This window comes from Callithrix jacchus, chromosome 7, assembly GCF_049354715.1.
Source record: "Callithrix jacchus isolate 240 chromosome 7, calJac240_pri, whole genome shotgun sequence".
NCBI classification, from domain to species: Eukaryota; Metazoa; Chordata; class Mammalia; order Primates; family Cebidae; genus Callithrix; species Callithrix jacchus.
In genome coordinates, this window is record NC_133508.1 from 13,039,800 (window position 1) to 13,060,431 (window position 20,632).

The 20,632-nt window shown below is 38.1% G+C and overlaps 1 protein-coding gene across 15 annotated transcripts in view; it reads left to right on the forward strand.

Annotated features, from left to right (window-relative positions):
* Nucleotides 1-20,632, forward strand: part of LOC128928299 (uncharacterized) — a 204,857-nt gene that overhangs the window by 88,458 nt on the left and 95,767 nt on the right. The gene's annotated exons all lie outside the window — the stretch shown is intronic.

The window sequence follows — 20,632 nt, forward strand, 5'->3', positions numbered from 1 at the left end:
CCCAAATGACCCTAGAAGATGGATGCTGTAAGTGGTTGGTCCACAGTAGGTAGACAAAGTATATAATTAGGATTACAGCAAAACAAGGGCACCAATATGTATATATTTTTTGATAATTTAAAAATAGTTCTAAAATAGTCATGTTAAAAATCAGAATTTTACAGATTTTTAATGTTATTTTTTAGAAGTTGAACTACGTAGGGGATTACTACCACCTTTCTAGTGTAGAGGATTTCTTAAAGTCTTAATTTCACACCCTCTTACCCCACTATGTTAATTAGCCCAGTTTCAGAACTGAGAAAATTCCAACTTATGGGGGTTTTATATATATATATATCCACTGGCTCCATCAAGAGTCAGGGATCTAGTGACACAAAATTTGGAGGGCTGTAGGGTAAAAGAATGAGAAGGTGGTACTCAAAGGGGAAGGACGCTGGAGCAATCAGTTCCAGACTGTTCTGGCTAGTCTCAGTGTTTTATTTTTGTCTATTTGACTCTGTCTATTTCTTAGTTGGATTTTGGTTATTATTGTTGCTGAAATTGGCTCAGGCTGCCAGATTCTGGAATGACCCAGATGAAACCATTTGGGCAATCTCTAGCAACTGCCATTCTGTCAGAGTCAGAAGCATAACTCTATTTTTTCCAGTCTTCTTATCGCCTGCCAGGGCCTGATGTTGGTAGAAGATTAGACCAGGATATCAGCAGGTGGAAGAGTCTCAGAAATGGAATCTGCACACACCCAGCCCAGTAGAGGAGAAGAGAGAAGGCTGGGTATGGGTTAGAGAGATGATATGCAAATAACCAGGACACCTATACAGCTGGAAAGTGGTATGGCCAGGCTATTTCTCTGTAAAAATGCTTTTATTTTACTACAAAGCTGTACTATTAAGCTAATCTACACACTTGAGTTGAAAATTCATGTTTGAGCTAATTTAATTCACTTTTCTTAAAAATTCATGTTTCTTAGGATTGAAAATTGGTTGATTTGTCCTCTGATTCTGTGTTTTTATTCAGCTTTGAATATGATCTTTCAAAAGACAGAAAATTTTCTCATATTGGTGACTTTACTAATATTGGCACTGGTGCCCATGGGTTGAAATCTCAGCATTTTGGAACCCTGCTGGGTTGTTCTGCTGCTACTCATTACAACATTTTCTCATGCCTCAGAGATAGCATGTTTGAAACTAAAATAGCAATTTATATTCCTACTTGGAATATCTCAGTTATTTATTTTTTTTTTTTGAGACGGAGTTTCACTCTTGTTACCCAGGCTGGAGTGCAATGGCGCGATCTCGGCTCACCGCAACCTCCGCCTCCTGGGTTCAGGCAATTCTCCTGCCTCAGCCTCCCGAGTAGCCAGGATTACAGGCACGCGCCACCACGCCCAGCTAATTTTTTGTATTTTTAGTAGAGACCAGGTTTCACCATGTTGACCGGGATGGTCTCGATCTCTTGACCTCGTGATCCACCCGCCTCGGCCTCCCAAAGTGCTGGGATTACAGGCTTGAGCCACCGCGCCTGGCCCATCTCAGTTATTTTTTAGCAATTCTTGAAGTATGTCTAGAGTCAAATAGCACTGAATTTTTCTATTACTGAGACCCTTTTAATAATGATAATTTATGGAACACCACTGAATTAGGTACTGAGGATACTAGAATAGATAAGATAAAATTCCTGTTAATGGGAAGCTCCTACCTTAATATTTTACCCAAGCTGAGATAATTTCTATTGGTTCCCTAGCAAGCACTTTTCTCATAGAGAAAAATTGAAACTTAAGTTGGACAGTTTCTTTTCTTTTTTAAAGATACCTATTTTTCATTTCAATCTAAGGAATTAAATACAAAGGAGGGACATTTAAAGAGGGTACATTTTGTATCCTAGTATATTCCTAGGATGCTCACTAGTTTAGCTGGATAGTCCTATTTTATAACATTGGTCCTCTATTTTTTTCTGGAGTAGTAATGGCTGAGAAGTAACTTGTCTGATAAAGGAGAGATAGAGAAGTACTCTGGCCTGGCCTCATTTTGTTTTTGCTGGCCACAAGGATTATGGGTGTGACAAGCAGCAAATTTTAAAAGAGAGCGATTCTGTAGCTCCAGATCATAGAATGTTCTCCAGCAAGAAAGTATTAAACATGACCAACTGCAAGGCACTTTTCTCTATTTTACATCCTTGTTAAAAAAAAAAAAAATAATGTGGCCGGGCATTATGGTGGCTCATGCCTGTAATTCCAGCACTTTGGGAGGCCAAGGTGGGTGGATCACCTGAGGTTAGGAGTTGAAGACCAGCATGAGCAACATGGAGAAACCCTGTCTTTACTAAAAATACAAAATTAGCCAGGCGTGTTGGTGCATGCCTGTAATCCCAGCTACTAGGGAGGCTGAAGCAGGAGAATTGCATGAACCTGAGAGACAGAGGTTGCAGTGAGCTGAGATCACACCGTTGCACTCCAGCCAGGGCAACAAGAGTGAGACTTTGTCTGAAAAAAAAAAAAAAAAAAAAAAAAAGGTAATGCTATCAATTATCTACTAAATAAACCAAGAATCCATCGCATGGCATTTAAGGCCATTAAACAAAATTCCTGTTTTACCCAAGCTGATAGCATTTCCATTTGTTCCCTCGCAAAGCTTGTTCTTTCTCCAATCTTGTCTACTGTTGCAGACAGTTCCTATGACCAAGCTCTAGCTTTGAGCTGTTCGTTAAGCAAAATAATTCTTCTTAATAAAAACTAAACATGATGTAGAACTTCAAAATACAACAGATAAATGCAGAATTGGTCTGGTTAAGAATGGTGGAGCATCTGGAGCTTGAATGCCTTGTCTTCTCTGTGCTTTGGCCACACAGACACTTATTCCAAATTCCAGACTGTTCTGGCTAGTATCAATGTTTCATTTTTGTTTATTCCTTTGAGTCTGTCTATCTCTCAATTGGATATTGGTTGTTGTTGCTTGGAAGTATGTCTTCTCCAGCCTCTTGTGTGCAAATCTATCTGCAGTCTAAATTCAGCATATTCCAGGAAGCTCTTTGTAATTTGCTCCACTTGAAGCCAAGCTAGACCTCCTCTGTTTCCGGTGGTAGTATTCAGGGAAGGTCGCTGTAGTGTATTGTGAACCATCTTGAAGTCAGGGACTTCCAGTCTACCTCTGTACCTTCATGTTTTGTACTATTAGCTACACAACAAATTTATTACTTTTTCAAAGAGAACGACATTTACCCTATATAGGTTTTTGGTGGATCTCTCTGGATACAGGTTAAAATTTTCCAAATGTATTTCCATGTTTCTACCACATGGAATTATATTTATTTTCCCTTGAGGCTCCACTCAAATGCCACATCACAAATAAAATGTTTCTTGAATCTTCCCAGATGAAAGTAATGTCAACTTCTTGTGAATGCTCTAAAACACACTTCCTGTTCCTCTCTGGGTTTTTCAGCTTGTGTTACACAGCCATATACATGTCTTATATTCTGCCAATATTGCAAATTACTTAAGAAAGGGTCCATGTTAAAGAACTATAAGAGTATCTACTCTGCAGTGAAATCAAACACGGCTTCAAACCCAGGCTTCAAATCTGGGTGACACGTGCAAAAGACTTGACCTCTCTTTTAATCTCAGTCTCTTCACTGAAATGGGGCTAATAAATGTCTCCTTCCTAGATTTTTTTTGGTGAAGATCAAATTCAACAAGATTAAAGTATCTTACAAATCTTGGGCCCTCAAAATATAAATTCCATATCCCAGATTAATTTTGAGACTTTCCTAGAACCTAGTATCTCCCTTTGTATGAAGTATATGCTCAAGTAATGTTAATTTGCATGTTGAATTAGGCCAGAGGAATTAATATTCTAGTATATATTAATGAAAGTTATGTCAAAAAAACTATTCTGTTGATAAGAAGTTTGGGAAGCCTTGAATGTTATCTGAATATTATTATACTTTAAGTTCTGGGGTACATGTGCCAAATGTGCAGGTTTGTTACATAGGTATACACGTGCCATGGTGGTTTGCTGTATCCATCATTCTGTCATCTACATTAGATATTTCTCTTAATGTTATCCTTCCCCAATTCTCCCACCCCCTACTATCCCTCCCCTAATTTCCTGCTCCCTGACAGGCCCCAGTGTGTGATGTTCTCCTCCCTGTGTGCTTATGTTCTCATTGTTCAATACCCACTTATGAGTGAGAACATGTGGTGTTTGGTTTTCTGTTCTTGTGTCAGTTTGCTGAGAATGATGGTTTCCAGCTGTATATCCACGTCCCTGCAAAGAACGTGAACTTACTCATTTTTATGACTGCATAGTATTCCATGGTGTATATGTCCCACATTTTGTTTATCCAGTCTGTCATTGATGGACATTTGGGTTGGTTCCAAGTCTTTGCTGTTGTGGACAGTGCCACAATAAACATACATGTGCTTGTGTCTTTAAAATAGAATTATTTATAATCCTTTGGGTATATACCCAGTAATAGGAATGCTGGGTCAAATGGTATTTCTATTTCTAGATCCTTGAGGAGTTGCCACACTGTCTTCCACAGTGGTTGAACTAATTTGCATTTGCACTAACAGTGTAAAAGCATTCCTATTTCTCCACATCCTCTCCAGCATCTGTTGTCTCCTGATTTTTTTAATGACCGCCCTTCTAACTGGTGTGACATGGTATGTCAATGTGGTTTTGATTTGAATTTATCTAATAACCAGTGATGATAAGCTTTTTAAAATATGTTGTTGGCTGCATAAATGTCTTCTTTTGAGAAGTGTCTGTTCATATCCTTTGCCCACTTTTTGATGGGGTTTTTTTTTTCCTTGTAAATTTAAGTTCTTGGTAGATTCTGGATATTAGCCCTTTGTCAGAAGGGTAGATTGCAAAAATGTTTCCCATTTCTTTGGTTGGTGGTTCACTCTAATGATAGTTTATTTTGCTGTGCAGAAGGTCTTAAGTTTAATTAGGTCCCATTTGTCTATTTTGGCTTTTGTTGCTATTGTTTGGTGTTTTGGTCATGAAATCTTGCCCATGCTTATGTCCTAAATGGTATTGCCTAGGTTTCCTTCTAGGGTTTTTATGGTTTTAGGTCTTATGTTTAAATCTTTAATATATTTGTAGTTAATTTTTGTATAAGGTGTAAGGAAGGAAGGGATTCAATTTCAGCTTTCTGCATATGGCTAGCCAGTTTTTCCAACACCGTTTATTAAACACGAAATCATTTCTCCATTGCTTGTTATTGTCAGGATTGAATAATGTTTTTAAAAGGATTTAGACATTTGTTTAGTTTTCTGAAGTGAATTATTTGACTCTCTCTCCACAGAGAATCTCACAGGGTGAATGCTCTTTGTAACAGAGGTTGGGAAATACGCAAACAGGGTACTGGCCCTAAAGGAAGTGGGGAGGAAAGCTTGTGTGTTTTCTATGACAGGCAGGCTGGCAGGCTGTACAGACTCTACAGGTTGGCATTACCAAGTTAGATTCACCATGGCCCAGTCTAATCTTCTAGGTTCTTAAAGTTGGCTTGTCTTCCAAATGTGGGTTGAAAGCCCACAGAGCCCTTTTGCATAATAGCATTCATCCCAACCATGTTAAAGAAGTTACTGTACATAGATGGCTTAGACGAGTGCCTGGCACTGATGATTTACATACCCCTTTAGCATGCATATTTTCTTCTCTCATTCACTAGATTGTGCATATTCTTTACTTTTTTATGGATTAGGAGACTGAATTCAATTCAACATGCAAACAAACATCAATTGAGCATAACTTCATACAAGGAACTACACTAGGTTCTAGGGAAATCTCAAAATTAATCTGAGTAATGGAAAATTGAGTTTCAATTTCACAATGTGGGTTTCTCTAATGGACTGTCTCCCATTAACCAAGTATAGAGACTGGTAGATAAACATCAATGTGGGTTTGTTAATTTGCCATGAGCACTTTTATTTCCAGTAGAATACACTGTATAAACTGATTACATCATTTCTCCATCCATTCCCACAATGGACTGATGCATAAAGTAAAATTATAATTAGAAGGTTTTGTGATAAGTCTGAATGAGAAAAAGTAGGAAATTACTCAACCGATGCTAAGAGGTGTCCTTCAGCTAAGCCCTCTATCCTTTCTTCCTTTCTTCTGTTTTCCTCATCTTTTCATCCAATGACTACTTTTGGAAAACCAGCTTTGTGAGGCAGTATTGCAGAGAACTCTGGGAAAGAGTACCTGTTTTTCAAACGACAGATGATCTGTTTGGCCACATGACCTCAGGGAAGTTATTTAATGTCTTAGTGTTTCAGAACTCTCCTGTGTAATGGAACTCGTCTCAGCATGGTTAAAGAAGTTACTGTATGTAGATCTATTAAAGAATGCCTGGCACTGATGATTCACATATCTCTGTAACATGCACATTTCATCTTCTCATTCACTAGGTTGTGCATTTTTATTTCTTTTCTAATGCGTTGCAAAGTTTAGTTTCAAAATTATTAATTACCTTGCCCTAGGTCACACACAGGAAGCAGCTGAGCTTGAACAGGATCAGAAAGTAAATACACTGTTTATTTTAGAAAATCATGGATTTTGGCATGGTAGGGGAAGAAATAAAATGTAATAGTTATGCAGACTCCTATTTCTCTTTAAAAAGTTCTAAACCTTAAGAGATGCAGCGTAGACCCTAGTTTCTTTGTATATAATCAACTTTTGATTGATTTTATCATTTTCCATATTTATCTCCTGTAATTTGGAACTTCCTCAAATGACACCCTAACAAATGAGATCACTTTCCTTCTCAAATATGTTTTTAAAAGACATTACAGTCATCCCTGACTCATGTTCTTAGCTAGGAAACTCTATTTGGCAGTTTCCATTGCTTCTGGTTTGATCAGATTGAATTTCACATAGTCATCTTTAAGCTATGCCCTAATTAAGATGAATAGATATTGTCAGATGGCCTGTTTAATCTGTTTCCCATCTGGCATAATTATGTTTATGAGTAAGGCCTGCTTTTGCTTGGTTTCAGCAATAGCTAAAACCAACAGAAAAAGGCCATCATATCTCCTAAGTTAAGACCAGGGCCCACTCTTCATCTTTAATCTTAACTGGGCAATCATCTTTTCAAATCTGTAGAACAATCTTGGTGTATAGTTGTATTGCAGGGCCCCATTAGGCTCATGGCATCCATCTATCCATCTATTCATACTTACTTTCATTCATTCCATTTCAGTAATCACCCTGGAACCCCTCGTGTGTGTGGGGCTCTCTGTGTTCCACGTCACACTATCATGAAAGAGAGAGCATTCCTGACCTCAAGAAGCTCTTGGTGTAATACAAAAAGTATCAAAAACCTATGGACTTTAAACATGAAACTTAATACTATTTATTTTATTTTTAATTTTTGTGGGTATATAGTAAATGTATATAGGGTGAACATGAAATATTTTGTTACAGGCATACATGTGTAATAATCACACCAGGGTAAGTGAAGTATCCATCAACTTAAGCATTTATTATTTCTTCGTGTTACAAACAATCCAGTTATACTATTTTAGTTATTTCAGAATACACAATAAATTATTATTGACTGTTGTCACCCTGTTGTGTTACAAAATACTATATCTTCTTCATTATAACTAGTTATATTTGTGTACACATTAAATATCTTTACTTCCCCAAACCCCCACCTGTTTCTAGCCTCTGGTTACCATCATTCTACTCTCTGTCACTATGAGTTCAATTGTTTTAATTTCTAGCTCCCACAAATAATTTAGAAAAGGCAAAGTCTTTCTGCCCTTGGCTTTTTTCACTAAACCTAGTGACCTCCAGTTCCATCTGTGTTATTGCAAATGACAGGCTCTCATTCTTTTTTATGGCTGAATACTACTCCATTGTGTATATATGCCACATTTTCTTTATTCATTTGTCTCTTGATGGACACTTAAGTTACTTCCAAAGCTTGATTATGCGATAGTTGCTGCAATAAACATGGGAATGCTGATATATCTTCAGTATACTGATTTCCTTTCTTTGGGCTATATACCCAGCAGTAGATTACTGGATTATATGGTAGATCTATATTTAGTTTTTTGAGGAGCCTCCAAACTGTTCTCTATAGTGGTTGTACTAGCTGACATTCCCACCAACAGTGTATGCATGTTCCCTTTTCTCCGCATGCCTGCCAGCATTTGTTACTGCATGTCTTTTGGATAAAAGCTATTATAACTGAGAGGAGATGATATCTCATTGTAGTTTTGATTTGCATTTCTGTGATAGTTACATTGAGCACCTTTTGATATGACTGCTTGCCATTTGTATGTCTTTTCTTGAAATATGGCTATTGAGACTTTTTGCCCGTTTTAAAACTGGATTATTAGATTTCCTTCCTATTGAGTTGTTTGAGCCCCTTATATTTTCCGGTTATTAATTATTATCCTGTTATTAGTTTGCAGATACTTTCTCCCGTCTGTGCTTTGTCTCTTCACTTCATTGACTGTATCCTTTGCTGTGCCAAGTTTTTTAAGTTGATATGATCCCATTTGTCCACTTCTGCTTTGGTTGCCTGTGCTTGTGAGTTATTACTCAAAAAATCTTTGCCTATCTAATGTCCTAGAGAGTTTCCCAATGTTTTCTTGTAGTAGACTCATAGACTGAGGTCTTAGATATAAGTCTTGAATTCACTTTGATTTGATTTTTGTATGTAGCAAGAGATAGGGGTCTAGCTTCTGTTTTCCACATATGGAGATCCAGTTCCTCCAGCATCGTTTATTGAAGAGACTGTTTTTTTTCCCCAACATGTGTTTTTGGTACCTTTGTCAAAAATGAGTTAACCCTATATATGTGGATATTTTTCTGGTTCCCCATTTTACTCTATTGGTCTATATGTCTGTTTTTATGCTAGTATCATGCTATTTTTGGTTACTATAACTCTGTAGTATAATTTGAAGTCAGGTGATATGATTCTTCATTGTATTCTTCTTTTTTTAATTTGAGATGGAGTCTTGCTGTATCACACAGACTAGAGTACAGTGGTGCAATTTCAGCTCACTACAACCTCCATCTTCCTGGTTTAAGTGATTCTCATGCCTCAGCCTCCTGAGTAGCTGGGATTACAGGCACCTGCCACCATCCCTGGCTAATTTTTAAAATATATTTAGTAGATAGGGTTTCACCATGTTGGCCAGGCTGGTATTAAACTCCTGACCTAAAGTGATCCACAATCCTCAACCTCCCAAAATGCTGGGATTACAGGTGTGAGCCACTACCTATGGCCTCCTTGTTGTATTCTTTTTGCTCAGGATAGCTTTGGCTATTTTGGACCTTTTGTGGTTCCATATAAATTTTAAGATTTTCTTTCTATTTATGTTAAGAATTTATTTTGATAGGAACTGCATTGAATCTGTAGATTGCTTTTGGTGGTATGGGCATTTCAGCAATATTGATTCTTCTAATCTATGAATATAATTTTTTAAATCCAATTTCTTTTGTCCTCCAATTTTTTTCATAAATATTTTACAGTTTTCTTGGTATATATCTTTCACTTTAATTTTATTTGTAGCTACTTGAGATTACTTTCTTGATTTCTTTTTCAGATTGTTGACTGTTGGCATATAAAGATGCTATTGATTTTAAGTATGTTAATTTTGTGTCCTATAACTTTACTTAATTTGTCAGTTCTAATAGTCATTTGATGGAGTCATTAGGTTTCCTCGAATAAAAGATTGTATCATCTGCAAACCAGGATAATTTGACTTCTTTCTTTCCAATTTGGATGCCTTTTATTTCTTTTTCTTTTGTGATTACTCTATCTAGGGCTTCCAGTACTGTGTTGAGTAACAGTGGTGACAGTGAGCATCCTTGTCTTGTTCCAATCTTAGAGGAAAGGCATTCAGTTTTTCCTGATTCAGTATGACACTGGCTGGGGGTCTATCACACTGACTTTGTAGGCTTGCTTATGGGTGACCCCAAATTCTCCTCTCTGACCTAAGCCAATTTCAGTTGACTTTCTGTTATTGTCATATCAATTAACAAAAGTGTCCTAATAATTTCCATTCTTCCCACTGTCCTTGATACTCCTCTATTTTTGAGTCATGAAGTCTGCTGTAGGCAAAAGAATGCCCTCTGATTACCAAGGTGTTCACATTCTTTGTGAATATGCAACTTAAAATGGTAAAAATGACTTTGCAGATGTGGCTTAATTAAAGATCTTGAAATGAAGAGATTATCTTGGATTATCTGGGTGGACCCACTGTAATCACAGCATTCTTATAAGGGCAAGAGGGAGGGAGGAGAGTTAGAGTAGGAGATATGAGGATAGAAGCAGAGGTTGGAGTGCTGCAGCCATGAGCCAAGGATTATGAGCAGCCTCTAGAATCTGGGAAATGAAAGGGACGTGTTCTCCCCCAGAGCCTAGAGGAACCAGCTCTGCTAATATCTTGACTTTAGGGTTTGTGGTAATTTGTTTTTGTAGCAATCGGTAACTTTATGCAATCATTAAAATTGTTGAGTATCAAACCAACACCAACTTCTTTTCTCTAATCCCTCTCCTGCCTGGTCTTTGCCAAGAGCTCACCACACATATTGGGCTGTCCACCTATAAAATGAGATCTTAAGATTTCTTGCTATCTTTCAGGATATCTGTTTGCTGATGCATAAAATTCTTTAAAGGAGAAATATATATATATATTTTCATTCTGATTTTCATCTTGGGGTGAATATTCTTTCGAGAGAAACGAACATATTGACTTCAGTATATTGAAAATTATCAAAAGATGCTGAGTTCTTTCTCCAAGCACATGTTGGTGGGATGGGTTGTGACAAAGCCAGATCTTGAAGGCACATGCTTTCAGGTATTTATGTGGTGGGGATAAAGATTCTAAAAAGATAAGCCAGGATTCTGAAAGCAAACTCCTACCTCACAGTATCACAAAGCCAGGCTTGGTTTCAGCAGCTGGAAGTTGCCCATGTGCTTATTTTTGTCTCGTTATGTTTTGTTTGCAGTGTACTGAGAGTTTAGTTCTCAGCCTGTGTAATCTTAACTTTAAGCGCTCCCAGTTTCCTCATTTGTAAAATGAGGATTAAATTAATATGTATCTCATTTGGGTTTTATGAGGATAGAGGAGAGAGTGAATGCAGTTTTCTTAGCACAGTGCTAATAAGTAGCAAGTGTTCATTGAAGTCTAGCAATATGATGAATTGGGAACCGTGGGGCCTGGAACTAACACCAGCAGTGAGTGGGGGGCAGAAAGAAGCCACATTGACTGAGCAATATGTGGCTCCAGGAGCCAATAAGGATGAACAGAATGGGAGGTAATCTAGGCACTCATTTACTATCAGAGAGGCCCTAGCCAGGGAGGTAAGCATGTGGTGGAAATCAGGAATGGAAGAACCGGGTTAAAACTGGGAGAAGGAGTCTCTAGATGGCATGACATGCTGCTGTGGAAGGTGGCAAGATGGCCTGGCTCTCACTATTTTAAAGACAATGATTTAAATAAACCAGGCATAGGAAGCAATGTCAGGGTCCATTTATAGAATAAAGGTCCAAGGTGGGAAGGCTTGATCTTGTGTAGTCAGGGTAAAAGTCTGGTAACTGGAGCAGCAAGGTCAGTCCAGGGTGTGGGTTTGAACAAAGGAAGAATCTTGGTGCTGAGTTCCATGGTGTTCAGTGCTTCTTAAATTCTATTGCCCATAGTACTCATTCCAAAACCTCTAGAGTGGAATAGGAGAGGTTGAGCTCATCCACATTGATCAAGTGCTTCCAGTTTTGGGGAGAAGAAGGTAGTCAGCAAAAAGCCAGACAAGTCCTTTATCTTAAGATAAAACCAATTTTTCTTAAGACTAAACAGGCACAAAACACTGGGATCATCCACTCCTTCTGAAAGACAGCAATTCCAAATGATCAAACATTAGACTGAAATGGACCCTAGACATCATATCATGTAGCTGCCTCTTTTTTTAAAATTGGTATTTCTCAAAGACTGTTACCTGGACCACCAGTTCTAGCTTCATTAAAATGGAAAATGCTTGGACTCTAATTGACTATTCTAAATCAGACTTGGGGAGTGGGGGAGGGCAATGAGCTATAAATGTGCATTGGAACCACCTCCCAGGTGATTAGGAACCACAGGTTTTATGGTTCTTAACACTGACTGCCCATTATAATCACCTAGGTGTGATATCCTGCTGAGGCCAGCTCAGCTGTAGAGACCCCAACCCAGGCGGCACTGAAGGAATTAAGAAACTGACACGGAGAAAGAAAGTAAAGGTGGGTGGTCAGAGTGATGCATCAGGGGTCTCCCAGCATTCCCAGCTGAGAGCCCAGAGCAGACTCTAACCCACGTATTTATTCTTTACTTGCCAGTGACAAGTTTTACAAGTGGATGCTCTGTGTTCTTTCATTGGTTAAAGGTAAACTAATCAGAATGCAAGTGTACGCTTACTATAGGTTAAAGATAAACTAGAAAGCGCTCTTTACGAGTGAACAAAGGAGAGAGTCACATATCCTGTGTTCAAAGAACTAATTCCTCTTATGTGAGACACATTCATATTTGTTACTGTTTTATAACACTGAGCAATTTTCTGCTTTGGAGGCCGTCTTACGCTGTAAGGTTTTCCTTACAGTGACTAGGTTTTCCATGCCACCATCCTCAGCAAACAATATCACACACATCAGAATTTGCTCTCAACAATATCCTAACTGTGGGCCAACTGAACTGGAACTTCTGAGGCTATGGCTGTGGCTCAGGCAGTGGGATCCTAAGGAGCAGCCTGTGTTGAGAACTGCTGGCATAGATGGTGGTAAAGTGACTTTCCTGTGGGCATGCAATCAAATAATGGTAGAGCTGGAATGAAAATTGAGTCTCTGTTGAAAAGCAAAAGAAAATGTGGTCTATGAAACTGAGTGGACAGGCATTGGAACCAGAGGACTGGAATCGATGATTTGAGAGAAAGGGCAGTGGGTCCAGAGAAAGCAAGGGCTAACCTGGAGCTGTTTGCTACTTCTGTGTACTGGCCATAACCTGGCATGCCACAGGGGAATTTGTGTTTAATCAGGGTATACTGACAGAGACATAGTGAAATTGCAGCAAGAAATAGCTACAGCAACAACAATCCTTAGCATTACTTAATGAGTGACCAGAACACTGTCTCGCTATCTGCAAATCCCACAGCCCTGGGTCACCATTCAAATGGATGAGTAGGAACATGCTAAGTTGATTGTGAATCTGAGGTGAAGAGCTAAAGAGAGCAAATGCTAGAGAGGAGATAAGAAATTAAATATGTATCACATCCTTTTCTTTTTCTGAGCATATGATTTTGTGTTAGGAAGGCGGGTGATCTCAACTGAAACCTTTACTCATCTCTCAGCACCCTTCCTCCAGGCACAGGTTACATTCCTAGGCTGCAACAATGGACGAATTTAATCTGCTGTATGTTCCGAGGGTGATGTATGTTAGTCTTGCTTTGCCCTCTGAATTTATTCTTTTAGGTAAGTGATACTGTCAGTAGACTTGAGGAGTGAAGGCCCTTTTCTGAGAGTGGCTGCTCCAGTCATCATTTTTGTCACTGACTTAGTTGTGAGCATTCCTTGATGCTGCCACTATACAGACAAGACCTGGACACTCAGAGGCATTTTTTGCTTGTATGTTTGTTGAGGAGTCTTGCCCTGTCACCCAGGCTGGAAGTGCAGTGGCATGATCTCCACTCACTGCAACCTCTGCCTTTTGGGTTCAAGCAATTCTCCTGCCCCAGCCTCCCAAATAACTGGGATTACAGGTGTGAGCCACCATATCCAGCTAATTTTTATATTTTTAGTAGAGATGGGGTATCAGCATGTTGCTCAGGCTACTCTCAAACTCCTGACTTCAGGTGATCTACTCACCTTGGCCTCCCAAAGTGCTGGGATTACAGATGTGAGCCACTGCACCCAGCCAAACATTCTTAAGTTATAAAAATAAGTAGGTGCTTCAAAAATAAGACTATCATAAGTGAACAGATAGGGAATTTCAACAGAAAAGCTAGCACTATAGAAAAGAACCGATCTAGTTTCTGGAACTGAAAGTGTAATACCTAAAATAAAAGGTTTACTAAATCAGCTTGTCTTCTAGAGCATGGTGACCAGGCTTTTTGGCACCAGGGATTGTTTGATGGAAGACAATTTTTTCACAGATCAGGGTCAGGGTAGGAAAAGGTTTCAGGATGATTCAAGCACATTACATTTATTGTGCACTTTATTTCTATTATTATTACATTGTACTGTATAATGAAAAACTTATAAAACTCACCATAATGTAGAATCGGTAGAAGCCCTGAGCTTGTTTTCCTGCAACTAGACGGTCCCATCTGGGGGTGATGGGAGGCAGTGACAAATCATCAGGCATTAGATTCTCATAAAGAGTGCAACCTACATCCTTCACATGCACAGTTCATGATAGAGTTAGGGCACCTATAAGAATCTGATGCCACCACTGATCTGACAGGAGGTGGGACTCAGGCAGTAATGCAAGCCTTGACGATGGTGAGCAGCCATAAATACAGATGAAAATTCACTTACTTGCCCGCCACTCACTTCTTGCTGTGTGGCCCATTTTCTAACAGGCCACGAACCAGTACCAGGCTATGGCCTGAGGATTGAGGACTCATGCCCGAGAGCCTCCAGACACAGCCTGGCGGACACATTCATTTTAGCCCAGTGAGACTCATTTCAGACTTCTGTCTCATGGAACTATTGGTTACAGGTGGTTTTTGGTTACATAAGTAAGTTCTTTAGTGGTGGTTTGTGAGATTTTGGTGCACCCATAACCTGATACTTTGTTAGAACTAATGCAGAGGTCATGCTGAAGGGAGTTAACACTAGACAGAAACTTTGACCTAGGGGAAGAAATAAAGAGCACAGACAATGAAAAGTAAGTAAGTAGATGTAAACAAATTCTTTACATCTTTATCCCTCGGTTTGTTTAAAATACAACAGTAGTTTAATACAAAACACGACATTTTATAGTGGGATCATAATGCATATAAATGTAAAACATATGACAACAATAGTACATGGTGTGAGGGGTGCAAATGGAACAGTCTTACAGGTGTCTTACCTTTATATAATGCAGCACAATGTTAACTCTACGTAGACTTTGATAAATCAGTGATGTATATTGTAAAACCAAAGCAATCAGTAAAAAATACCAAGAAAGATATAGCTAAAAAGAGTGTTAAAGGAATTAAAATAAAATCCCAAAAGAATCCATTCAACCCAAAGAAGATAGGAAAGAAGAAACAAGCTGGGTCAGGTGCGGTGGCTCACGCCTGTAATCCCAGCACTTTGGGAGGCTGAGGCAAGTGGATCACAAGGTCAAGAGATCAAGACCATCCTGGTCAACGTGGTGAAACCCCATCTTTATTAAAAATACAAAAAATTAGCTGGGCATGGTGGCACGTGCCTGTAATCCCAGCTCCTCAGGGTGCTGAGGCAAGAGAATTTCCTGAATTCAGGAGGTGGAGGTTGCAGTGAGCCGAGATCACGCCATTGCACTCCAGCCTGGGTAACAAAAGCGAAACTCTGTCTAAAAAAAAAAAGAAAAAATCCAATAAAAAAAGAAGGCTGGGTGTAACGCCTGTAATCCCAGAACTCTGTGGGGCTGAGATGGGCAGACTGAGCCCAGGAGTTTGAGACCAGCCTAGGCAACATAGCAAGACCCTGTCTTTAGAAAAAAATACAGTAATTAGGCAGGTCTGATGGTGTATGCCTCTGGTTCCTGCCACTCAGGAGGCTAAGGCAGGAGGATCACTTGAGCCTGGGGAGGTTGAGGCTGCAGTGAGCTGTGATTGTGCCACTGCACTCCAGCCTGTATGACAGAGTAAGCCCCTGTATTAGAAAAAAAAAAATGAAAACAAACAACAAAAAAGTTTAAGCCAAATATATTGATAATTACCATAAATATAAATGGTCTGTACATTCCAATTAAAAGGCACAGATAGTTAAACTGGTTAAAAAAGAAAGATCCAACTACATGCTGTGTTGTAGTTGTAAACTACTGAAAGAGTTGCATTTTAATCCTAAACTGATTGAAAGTAAAAGGATTGAAAAAAGATATACCATGCAAATAGTAATCATTAGAAGGCTATATTGATATTTAAAAGGGTAGAAGGACAATGAAGGAAAGGTTAATTTATCAAAGAAGTATAGAAATTACAAATATATATGCAGATAACCATCACATTTCAGAACGTGAGCGCTCAGACTGACAGAACTCTAAGGAGAAAAGAGACACCTCTGAAATTAGAATTGGAGATTTTGAACACAACTCTTAGTAATTAATGGAAAAAGTAGAGAAACAATCAGTATGAATGTAGAATATTTGAACAATGCTATCATCTACAGATTGTCATTTATAGAACAATTATCCATCAAAATAAGACTACACCACTTGGAACAGAAACCCAAACAGATTATGTGCTGAAACTTCAATGTCTCAGTAAGATTAAAAAGATTAAAATCATACAGAACATGTTGTTTGAGCAAAAGGAAAATTACTTAGAAATCAATCACAGTAACATATCTTAAAAAGCCCAATATTTGGAAATTAAGCAACACACACTTCTGAATAACATATAGGTTAAAAAAGAAAGAATGTTGGAAACAATTTCGAACTGGGTGAAAATGAAAATAAATTCTGTGCACTGTGGGATGCAAATAAGGCAACACTCAGAGGGAAGTTTATAGCTTTAAATGCTTATATTAGAAAATGAGAAAGTTTTAAGATCAGTGATTTAAATTCCCATTTGGAGAACTTCGAAGAGATGAGCAAATCAAACCCAGAAAAAGTAGTGTTGCCAGTGGATGGTGTCCAGGTTCTTGGCATCTTGAACAAAGAATTGGACAAAAATATGCAAAACAAGGAAAGAATGAAGCAACAAAAGCAGAAATTTATTAAAGATGACACTCCACAAAGTAGGAACTGTCAGAGCAATGGGGGCTCAAGACAGAATTTTCTGGGGTTTAAATACCCTGTAAATGTTTCCCATTGTTTACTTGGTATACAATCTATGTAAGTGAAGTAGTGGCTGGCAATCAATCTGATTGGTTGTGGAGAGCAACCAATCAGAGATACTTGAAATTTTCCATCTGCCATGCAGGAAAAGGGCAGGGGGTGAAGAGAGGTAGTAGCCTCTAGTTCTTTTGTTACTTAGGTGTGGAAAGTTGGGGTTTTCCTATTGATTTAGTTCTAGAAAAATAGCATGGATGGCCTTGGGTTCCCCACCTCCAGGCCGTATTCTCTTGCCTCTGTAGGATACAATTAAAAACAAGGTTTCACAGAAATAAATAAAATTTAAAGCAAACAACAGAAGAACCTAACAAAGACACAGTTATGTCTTTGAAAAGATTAATGTAATTGATAAGACCCTAGTCAAAAAAAGAAAATTAAAAATACTGATATCAAGAATAAGGGAGATATTACCACATATTCTGTGGGCATTAAGAGAGTAAGAAGAGTATGTTAGGAGTGAATTTATGCCAATAAATTAAACTCCAGTGAAGTTGACAAATTTCTTGAAAAACTAAAATTATAAAAATTGATATGAGTTAATAAAAAATAGAAAAAGCCCATAACTATTACAGAAATTAAATTTTTGATCAAAAACCTGCCCCCAAAGAAAAATCTAAATAATATGGTTTATTGATGCATTGCAAACATTTAAGAAAGAAATAATAGTGAACCTCATAAATTTTAAATAAAACATCAACAAAAGAACCTAGAAAACTTGCCAACTCATTTGGTGAAGTCTGCACAACCCTGATACCCAAATCGGACAAGGACAAGAAAGAAAATTGTTGGTCAGTATCTTTTATGGACGTATGCACAAAAATCCTTTAAAAATATAAGCGAATCAAGTCATTTAGAATACAGACAGAATAGAACATTTTGTTTAAGAGGGAGATATGTCTTAGGAATGCAGTTTTTAAAATTTAAAAACAAGTAAATAAAATTTGATATATTTACCTAATAAAGAAAGATCTTGCCATTTCAGTAGCTTTAGAAAAGGCCTTTGAGTAAATTCAATATTTTTAACAATAGTAACTCCCAGGAAATTAGAAATGAAGAGTACTTTCTTAATTTGCTGAAGAGCATTTACTAAAAACTTATGGTTAACATCGTATTTAGTGGTGAGATATGGTATGTCTTTCCTCAGAAGACCAGAAAGAAGACAAAGATGTCCACCTTTATCACTTCTATTTAACATTTTTCTGACGGTCCTAGCTAGTACAATAAAGAAAGAAAAGGCATAAAGAATGGAAAGGAAGAAAGCAAAACGATTTATTTGTAAATGACATAATCATGTGTTTAGAAAATCTAATAATTGTTGTTAAAAGTTATAGAAATAATATGTGTTTTTAGCAGGTCATGAGATACAATTTCAATATACAAAATACACATTTTAACAAAAAATTGGGAGATGAAATAAAAGGTGCATTTTCATTTAAGATAAAAAGAAAATTATGTCCGGGTGCGGTGGCTCAAGCCTGTAATCCCAGCACTTTGGGAGGCCAAGGCGGGTGGATCACGAGGTTAAGAGATCGAGATCATCCTGGTCAACATGGTGAAACCCCGTCTCTACTACAAAAAATCAGCTGGGCATGGTGGCACGTGCCTGTAATCCCAGCTACTCAGGAGGCTGAGGCGGGAGAATTGCCTGAACCCAGGAGGCGGAGGTTGCAGTGAGCCGAGATCGCACCATTGCACTCCAGCCTGGGTAAGAAGAGCGAAACTCTGTTTCAAAAAAAAAAAAAGAAAATTTTTACAAATAATTTAAAGTAAGGAAATAAAATTTCTATAAGTCTTCTACATAAAAATATAAAACATTAAGAAATTAAAGAAGACATAAAATAGGATAACTTTATTTATAAATTGGAAGAATCAGTATTAATATATTATTTTCTTCTAATTGATTTCTAGAGTCAGCACAATCCCATTCAGAATACCAATAGGCATTTTCCTTTTTTGTGGAATTGATCATTCTAAAATTTACTTGGAATTGCAAACACCCTAGAACTACTCAGACAGTTTTGGAAGAAAAGATGTTGGAAGGTTGCACTCCCTGGTTTTGACTTCCTTGATAGTCAAGGCACAAAAGGGTTATGACTGCTTTTCTTTTTCAAAGAATATTGTGCACAGTTTCAAAGTTTGTGATGATTTTTGTCTCTGCAGTAAATTGCAGGTGAAAGGCTCAAAGGTAAAATTGGTTCATGCACAAACTTGTGCAATTCAACTGGCAGTGCTTGACATATTTGGCCTAATGTAAGGGAAACATTCTACTCTTTGCTACATGGTTGTCTATTTGTTAACCGGGCCTGACACTATAGCTATACAAACTGATGAGACACCAAACAATAAGAAATCCAGTAAGTCTTCTTGTTACTCTTCCTTCTGTCATGCTATTGAAGAAATTCGTTAAGCAGTCAGTCACTATCTTGAGTGCAGGGAATACATAAATTAATGTCTAAGCTCACTGTCTCAAGAAGAGAGGTAAGAAAATGGATACATGCTGTAAATTCTATTACAGAGACCTTATATTAATCAGGAAGTTTAGAACATGCTGCAGTAAACATCCCCAGTGTTTCATTGGCTAACCAAAGGAAAGGCTTATTTCTTGCTCATACATAATCGGAGCTCTGTGGGTCTAGGCATTTTTCCATAACTGCTCTTCATGTTGCACTTTGGCAAACCAAGACACTGGAACTTCACTACGCTGAAGCATCAGGGAACATGTGACCTCAGTTGATGTGAGAGGAGGGAGAAGAAGGGTGGAAAATCGCCCACATTTCTTAAATTCTTTAGCTTGCAAATGATGCTTATTATTTCCACTCACATATCACTGGCCAAAGTAAGTCACATAGCTTGCCTTACTTCAAATGAATGGAAAAAATAGTCTTTTATGTATCTGGAAGGAGAGGGAATTTCAATAAATTGGTGATTATTAGCGATGCCTACCATATAAGCATGGTGTTCTGTTGGGGAGAGCACAAAGGAGCAAGAACCCGAGAGTTTGTGATGCAGAGAGATTAGAGGGCAGCTTCTTGAAAGAAGTGACATCTTTAAGAGTAAAGAAGAGCTACCTTTTGAAGAAAGAGGAAAGTAAGTTCCAGGCGGATGAAACATGCACTAAAGTATGAATATATTGGGGTAATTATCCGTCATTGACACCTTCAGAGTGAGGGGTAGACAGGAATGTCTGTGGATATAGCCAGCACACAGACCATCAAGTGCAAGTGCCCCTTTAAATAATGGAATGATGAAACAGAAGCAGGCTTTGCAGTAATTTCCATTTAAGAATATAAGGGATTTCAACATCATTCTTACTTAGTATAAGGACAATAATTCAGGGAGTTCTTAAGCAGATAAGACCAGAGAAACAGTTTCCCAACTTGAAGAAACTTGTCAGAAGTTAAAGGAATGTTTGAGAAAAGGGCTCATCTATAATGCAGTTCTCAGAGCTCAGACTGCACACCTCGTTCAGAGCAGAAGTCCTTCCTATCTGCGTCTAGGACCAGTCTAGATAGAATAATTCTGTTCTGTTTTCTTGGGAAAAATATGTTTCATATTCTTTTCCCTCTATTAATACAGAATGAATAGGTTTACTTTATTTCCAATTTCTTTTTTCCTTGT